The sequence below is a fragment of the Ailuropoda melanoleuca genome, chromosome 2 (genome assembly GCF_002007445.2).
Source record: "Ailuropoda melanoleuca isolate Jingjing chromosome 2, ASM200744v2, whole genome shotgun sequence".
Taxonomy (NCBI): Eukaryota; Metazoa; Chordata; class Mammalia; order Carnivora; family Ursidae; genus Ailuropoda; species Ailuropoda melanoleuca.
In genome coordinates, this window is record NC_048219.1 from 58,764,023 (window position 1) to 58,773,064 (window position 9,042).

General features: G+C 36.9%; 1 pseudogene; it reads right to left on the minus strand.

The window, feature by feature from the left end:
- Nucleotides 1-1,497: 1,497 nt before the first annotated feature.
- On the minus strand, nucleotides 1,498-1,597 carry LOC117801276 (annotated as a pseudogene).
- Between the last annotated feature and the right edge of the window lie 7,445 nt (nucleotides 1,598-9,042).

Below are 9,042 nucleotides of genomic sequence, written 5' to 3' on the forward strand. Positions count from 1 at the left end.
CAGAGGGTAAAACTTGTCCTCAGGGGAAAGTTGGGACCAGAGTAGGAAGAGCTCTATGAGCCAGGTCCAAGAATCTGGTCTTTATCCTGTGGTCAATAAGAAGGGTTTTAAGCAGGGAGATACAGAATCATCTCTGTGTTTTTAAAAGATCATTCTAACAGTGGCATCAAGAGATTAGAAGGGACTGAAGCTGAACATGGTGAAAAGCCTCTTAGGAGGTGCTTGCACCGGTCTGATTAAACCACAGTGGTGGCTTAGATGTGAGTGCTGGCAGAGAGGAAGGGGCGGGACTCAGGATTTGCTTCCATTGTTCCCTGATCCACACATAACAGGAAAACCAAAATCAAACCTAAGGTCTATACATGAGTTGGGGGGGAGGTCTCTGAGAATTAGGATAGAAAAGAATTCACATAGTCTCCTGTTGGCTAGGAAAGGATTAGAGAAATGAGTATACAAAGAAAAATAAAATTAGGTGTAGTAATTCTGATTCACAGACACTATTTCCTGGCCAGATGCTGTAGAAATTTCAGAAACACCCGCTAAAATCATAAATGAAAATCACATATTCGTAGCATTTAATGAGAATACAGGCTGAATTTACAGCCGCTGAATGTGCAATATGGATGGAGATGTTGAATTACCCATGGAAGATGGAAATATATATGATAGAGGAAAACAATACCCAGAAATGTGATAAACATTTGCATGAAAATGAGTCACTGGAAAAACCCAAAACTTCAATACTTTATGCACCAAATTATCTTCAGAGCAGTCAAAAAGAAATAATAATAAATAATAATAGTGCATTTTCCTGCCATTAATTTTTTTAAAAAAACTTCTGTTGACTTCAGTGGAAGTTCTGCATCTAGAATGTGGCCCAGGAAATTTATAGTCTGTAACTCAGAGACCAAAGACCTTGAACATCAAGAAAATCTCTTACCCTTATTTATATACACTGTTCTTTATCACAAAGGAAGAGCTGGTGCCCATTCCAAGTAACCAATCATTATGCAAGGAATATTCTGACTCACCCAGCATCCTTAATCAGTAAATGCTGTGCCAATGGAAAGAGAGTGGGAAGAAGTCACAGCATCCATTAATAAAAAATGACTGGGGCTTTCTATCAACAGAAGCATCATTAGGAAATGTATGGTAGGAAAATAGTGGGCTGTAGATTTGTGGTGGCAGGGATGGCAATGGAATACTAACATTTATACCCTCTTAACCACTTTGTTTTAAAAGGATGCCGGATTTCAGGTACCAACACATGTGCTTAATACAGCATTTTGCATGTTCAATTTCTTGCTAAATTCCTGACCAGAGTCTCAAAAGATGGGATGGCCTTATCTGACCCTTTGGCCCTCCCTCCAACCTCTAAACACAAATATTTCTCTTCTTTCCAGGTTTACTGAGATATAATTGACACGTAACCTTGTATTTTAAGGTGTACAACTTAAAGATTTGCTATTTGTAACTATTACACCATAAGTTTAGCATAAAAATATGGAATGCTTCATGAATTTGTTTTCACAGGGGCCATGCTAATCTCTTCCATACCATTCCAATTTTTTAGTATACGTGCTGTCAAGGTGAGCACCGAAGATATTTCTAACAGGTAACTGACTGTCATTTCCGGAGCATATCTTCCATGAAGGCACTGATCAATTCTCAGCAAAAGATAAATCAGATATGAAGGGGAAGGGACTCAGATTAATCCAATACTTTCTTGAACAGTCTACTCCCCATCGTGAACCTTATAGTAAATAAAGGAAGTATGATTCACATTTCCAATAAACTGTGCAATCTGTATCTCAATGGAGGATGCTTCTTGGTCACATAGTAGACTTGTAATTCTAAAGCAACAGTGCTGCATTTTGTAAGAAAACACAGCAGTCATGTTTCATTAACAGAAAGCCTTCTCGAGGGTGTCTCCTGGTAGGTTAAAGGGATCTGAGTCATCCACTGAGGATGAAGGGAGAAAATTAAGTTCATGTAAAAAAACACCTACAAATCTTAATAGGGGGATGAGCTAGAACTACAAAAGTCCTCACCACTGTACAATTTTTCAAGTATCACTAATGCATGTCACCAGTGGATTAACTAATAGTATTCTGCTTTAATGGCATTTCTGCCCTATCATTAACCCAAGCATGGTCCATAAAGTTACTCAAATATCAATAAATGAGCTTACTACAGTTTATGTGATTTCCAGTTCTATCAGTTCCATAAGAATAACAGCATCAAATTCCCCATCTAGGCTCTGTTGTATGGATCTGAGGGCTAGGAATTGGATAATATCAATGGTTACTAAAAATGAATTCAAATTCCCATTGTGTCAATACTCCATGATTTGTTTTCAAAAGATCATGGTTCTGATCCTAATTCTGCATGGTAGAATATGGGCTTCTAATGATAATTCACTATTAATCCTATACTCTACCATCAGATGGAATCTGGATAGATGATGTTTAAAACCACTACCTAGTCTATACTGAAAATTACACTGGTTTTGATAAGAAGTAGTTGGAATATACCACCCACCCACCACCACCCCCCAAAAAAATCCTATTTAATCCAACCTTCTATTGGAAGTCAAGGATTTATGTCACTATTATAGAAAAACTCATTTTGGTTATAGCACCAACATGGCCAAATAAATGACTTCAAGATGCTAGAAGAAAGTATTTGGCCAAGATAAATAGGTGTTCAAACAGGCCTCCCCAGCTTACTCATTTTGCTATATGGAAAATGAACTGAGTTTAATGTACACCAAATGAGATTTGGAAGCACGTTCTAATTCACTTCATTCTGTACCTGGAATGAGCAGTTTTTTATTTCCCTGCTTCCACCATTAACCCCTACAGTGTATTCTCAACAAAATGGCCAAAGAAATCCTTTCAAAATATACATCAGATCATGTCCCTCCTCTGCTCCCAATTCTTCCCTATCTCCCATTCTATGAAGAGTTCAAGCCAGAGCCCTGGCAGTGGTCCACAAGCCCTGTGTGATCTGACCTCTCTGATCAATTTCTTACCCTCCCCCTTGCTCACTTTAATCCAGTTTCAGTGGACACACTGTTCCTCAAACATATTCAACATATTCACACCTCAGGACTTTTGCACTATCTGTCCCCTCTAACCAGAACATTCTTTCGATATCCACGACTCATTCCCTCAACTCCTTCAAATCTTTGCACAATGGCCACCATCTTGACAGGCAACCCTGTCCTACCTATTTAAAGTTATTGCATCCCCTCCCCCACACCCTCGATTACCCCTTATCCTACTCTATTTTTCCTCCATAGCACTCATGACTTTTTAACATTCTGTATAGATATTATGTTTATTGTTTTTCTTCCTCACTAGGACTTAAATTCCACAAGTACAGAAATTTTAGTCCATTTTATTGACTACTGTACACATAGCACTTGAAACCATACACAGACCATGGTAGGTGCTATTATCAGTTGAATTAAAAAAAAGTCCAAAGTTGCTAAACATGGCACAGATCTAACACTAAAAATCTGTACATATTTTACTTAAACCTGTTATTGAAATTCTGGAAGCGTCATCTGCAAAATGAAACAAGTACAGTATCTAACACTTAGGGTTGTTGTAAAGATTTAGGGAGAAAATAAATGGAACATATTTAAGACAATGCCTTGCAAATTGGTTATTTTGATTAGATGGAGAATAATAAAAGCAAGAATAACAGAAACAATACCGAACATCGTACAGACTTTCACATTCTATGAAGGACAGAACTATTTTCATTAGATCCCTTTAGGATCCTCCTAGATTCAGTCCAGGAAGATATTAATAACTGGATCCTCAGTGTCTCTGCCTTGGCAATTTTAGGGATGTAGCCAACCACGGGGCTATGAAAGATAAAGGCAGGATTCAAACTGAAGTCCTCTGAATCAAAGACCTATGCTCTCTTCCCAATATCAGAGAAAGGAAATACCACTCCCAGCCCAAAACTTTAACAGAATGAAAGGTCACTGAAGGGACCTTTTTTGCTTAGATGTTCTTTACTGAGTCTGGATGTCTGCATAAAATGTGGCTTAGATAAGGCAGTAGTTATTAGCATCCAGTACTCCCTGCAAACTCTAAGAAGTTGAGATTCAACCACTATAAGACATCTTCTCACCACTGATCATGGATTCAGTCACATAAGTTCAATCAAGAATTTTATTTTTTTTTATTTTCTTAGTGTCTCCCAACATAGATTATTTTTTGTTGTTTTTTGGGTTTGTTTTGTTTTGTTTGTTTGTTGTTAGGGAAAATCCCCAACTCCTGGTTTAGTATTGTTTGTATGGATTTAGTAAATCCTTAATGAATAAATGAATGAGTTGAAAATGAATGGGTGTGTTTACTGTTGCTGCTTATATACTCTTCTACCAAAACATTTTCTACTAAAATAACTAGAGTACAAGTAGATGTCCATAGCATCATGCCCTGCCCTATCTTCCACAATTGTATTAATTAGAAAACTAGTCTCCCAGATATTGTGCACAAAAGAATATGCCTTTAGGAAATGTTGAGTTAAACAAATTCAAACAGGCTTTTTCACTACAGGACTTCTAAGAGTCTTTACTACACTAATGCACATTGCAAATCCTCAAAATTTAGATAGTGTTGGGGTGCCTGGGTGGCTCAGTCAGTTAAGCGTCTGACTTTTGGTTTCCACTCAGGTCATGATCTCAGGGTCCTGGGATCAAGCGCTCCATTGGGCTCTGCACTCAGCGCACAGTCTGCTTATCTCTCTCCCTCCCCCTCCCCCCTCCCTTCCCTTCTGCTCCTCCCTGTGGTCTAACAAGTGCGCTCTCTCTAATAAGTAAATAAATAAAATCTAACATTATATATATATTTTAATATTTATATATATTTATATTTGTATTTATATATTTATATGTATCATATATTATAAATATTATATTATTTATATAAATAAATATAAATATGCNGATCATGCATCCCACAGAAACAAAGCTCTTTGCATGGAGTTTCTCTCAAGTCAAGCTTTCCAGAGAACATGTGTATCTATAACAAATACATTCAGTCTTCAAAAGCAGAGTCCATAAAAAATTCAAATGGAACATGAGGAATACGAAGAGGTCAAGGAGAATTCACATTTTTTGCAAAGCTAGATGCCTACAGGGTAATTTTATTTAGATTTATTATTTACTTTCTATTGAGCCTAATACTAGGTTTGTGTAAGTTCACAGATACTGGACAACCATTATTTTGGAGGATATGCTATGCTTATTTAACTTTTTTTTTTTTTTATAAAGAAGGCTCTGGTTTGGGGGCCTTCCACAATCTCAGGACTTAAAGTAGAAGGCCAAAGCTCCTCATAGTCAAAGTAGTTAAACTGGCAATTGGAAGAGAAACAAAGGATGCTCCTGTCCTACTGGTCTTAGCACAGGGTCTCTTAGCCCATGTAAATAAAATTTCAACCAAAAGGCAAAAGTTATCCAAAGACCCTTATCAGCTAATAGCATCTTACTTAATTTACCAGACAAGATTAAATAAACCTAACAAGGTACTGAGGGCATGAGCCACAGAAATTATATACTTAGATGAGGACAAGAAGAGGATGGTTGAAGGGTGAGGTAGGCCAGGGGAGGACAGCTGTAACTGGGCTCCTTGAAGGGTGTGAGGGGAAAGTCTTATCAGAAAGAAGGATCCAACAAAATTGGAATGAACTGTGAATTCCACTTGGTCCACTTTATACTTTAGCCTAATGGTGGCCATAATAACGGATCTTAAGTATTGGAGTTTTCATAGGAAACCAGGAGACCTTAACCTGGTTGTGTAGGTATTACTGGCTAAAGATACAAAGATACACAGGAAAGGAAGTGATGTCCAGAAAGGACACTGGCTTTAGCAAATATGAGAAGTTACTGATAGTATGCGGTCCCCCAAGTCTGCCATAGGCATTCAAACAAAACAAAGCAGCCTTTTATCTGGTTCATCCAGAAATATCCCACTTCCTCCTCTTTTTCCACTCCAGCCCAGCCTCCATCCTTAACCTTTGCCCCCAAATGAAGAAGGAATAAAAAATAGCCTGTCTCCATTGCTGTGACGGATTTTTATATGGATATGAACACATGCTGTATCTGTCACTATTGCACTAAGTCTTATTTTATTTTTTCAAGCTATAGAAATATACAGACTATTTGAATAGTATACAAATCCCCTCGGAACATAGATGGCTTATGAATCGTTAATGAAATTACTTGACCTTGAGAATTACTCTCTTTATGGAGATTCTTCCTTAAACTTCGAATCTGCAATTGCACACCCGAGTCCAGTTCCTTTTTGTTCTCCATGTTCCCATTAGACTCCTTCATCCAGGCTTTTACGAATGTACTGTGGAGGTCTTCTCTTCAGGAGATCCCTGTTAAGCACGGCTTCCTGAGGCAAAGGCATTCTCTTAGGGCACTTTGTTTTGGAAGATTTCAATGGGAGGTTTTAAAATGAGTTAACCCTGAACAAGGCCCCACGATGCTGAGGGAGGACACTGCTCCCCAATGAGCAGAGCTCGCCACTGACCCACATGGTAAGTCCTCACCCCACTCAGTCTTGCCCACCACTCCCAAAATTGGAGCCACCGAAATCTGCTCTTCCTTTGTCTTCAGGAGATCTAGTTTCCCCTGGATCTTTTCCAGGATAAAACCCACTCATTTCCTTGACTCGCAATGTCCTCTTGAAAACTAAGTAATGAAAGCAGATGCTCTAACTCAGACACATATTTTCCCACTCAAACATTCATCACAGCTTCCCACCCAAAGCTGAAGCATTATCTTCTGGGAAATTCAAAATCTCTACAGTTCACAGAGAGGTTGGTCAGGCTGTTCTTATGGGTTCCATAACTATAACTTTCAATTAATCTAAAACGTTGTTTTATAAAGCCTTGTGTAGTCTCTGTTTTGACTCCTATAGGATATCTGCAGGCTTTTCTTTCTGAGTATCCTGTATGCTCTCTAGTATTCATACCACTTAAAAACAACAACAACAAAGATATTCCTTTTCTTGCAAGAAAAACGTGCTGCTTGGGACATTACTTTCTTTGGCCAGTCAAAAATGAATGAATATGCTTTTAACTAGACCTCTGAATGACACCCATAAAGGCAAAAATAAAAAAAAAATTATCCTGCATATTCCTGATCTCTCTTCCTCCCCCAGAAAGTGGAGGAGGAAGATCATATAATTGGCAAGTCATTTCTACTTGTTTCCATAAACCAACAGGCCCTGTACCTTGAACATGACCCTATTTATAATTATATTACCTAATACAAACCAAAATTTTCAAAGTTAAAGAATCCAAAAAGCAGACTGTTATAATAACCTTGTGTGTCTTACTGAGTGGTTGATTCCAAAAAATAAATAAATAAAATTAATTAATTAAAAAGACTCACATCCAGTATTTCATGTGACTGCTGTTTATCCTCCATGGCATGCAAAACTTTTTTTTTTTTTTAAGAAATTGCGGGAAATGTCAAGACCCTTACTTGTTACAATTTAATTTTCTGCTGCTAAGGCAATTACAGTTCAATGAATGATGATTCAAACACATCCAAGTTTTCATTACTCTTTGCTTAATTTGTCAGTTAATGCCTTTGAGTTCTATGGTTTCCCTGGCAGACTTAACTTGCCATTAAAAACCTGTCAAGGAAACAACCTTCTGATTCCAGCCGGTTTAGAGAGTATATATCCTTTCATTGTTAAGAAAGTTAGAACTTGCTCCGCAACCAAAATATTCATACTCTAGGAATCCACAGTTAGGAAAAGTTGCAATAATTCTGGATTAGTGTTTTTTAATACAACAGCACTGCAATAAATACCAGAAATAAGAGTTCATGCTTAAGATACTATATATCATAAGAATGTTACTTTCTATCAATGTTTCTTAGTGGTTTATGGTTACCTGATAAATGCTGGACTTTTACATTCCTCTCCATGTCCCAAGCATCTATTACATTTACACATTTTATACTTCTCTAATATTTTTGCAATACATTTTCCTGAATCGGCTGATGACATTTAATAGAATGTTTAAGACACAATATAAAACCTTAAATGCGTTTGCTTATTCTGGGGGAAAAATGTGCACATAGATTGGATTTCAAATTAAAACCTACGATGGTGCACCCAACATTTCTGCTTCTGCTGTACATATTAAAATATAACTAAATGCTTCTTATGCAATACTGCAGTATCAGTACAAATAACAAGCTCTCATACTTACAAGCAAGCTAGAAGATTAAGGAGCTAGTAATGAAGGGAAACAAAACCAAAGTGCTGGGATGTAATAGTCCATGAAATTCTTATTGGTAGAAAGAAAATCTGCAGTAAATAAATATTAACCTAAATGCTATAGAAAACATAAAACAAACAGAAAAAAATTTATACTTTAAAATATAGGTTAAAAATTGCTGACAATGTAAGGAAAGTCTATTTGCATACCACAGGGCTCCATCTGCTGTGGAAAATATAAGCTGCAAGAATGATTTAATATTTAATAGAAGTAGTAGCCACTGTTAATTATAATTTGCACATTTACAAATCAGCACTGATAGCAATACAAATTATGAAATATAAGGGTGTTCGGCTGGATACTAGGGAAAATAAGATGACAGACAAAGTTAATGGAGTATCCCTAACCACAGCTCTGTCAGAACACATCAGAGAACTAATCCAGTTACAAAGAGCCTGCAATGGAAAATCTATTTAAAATATTAAAATGCTGTTTGGTAAAAGCTTTTTCATAGTGCATTTTACTTAAACAGTTGCTTATTGCTCATGGGTCATTAGCTGTACACCCAGATGCATTCTGCAAACTACCATTTAAAAGAATAGTAGAAATTAAATAAGAAATATATTTCTGCAGCATTTTTTTCTTGATATATAGAAAGAATTTACTGAATATCTAGTTCGGAGATGGAAAAAATAGTGTGTGGTCACAACATAAGTGGAAAGCTGTAGAATTAAGCACTACATTTTGCCTACATTGAGCCATAAAATTCAACACAACTTT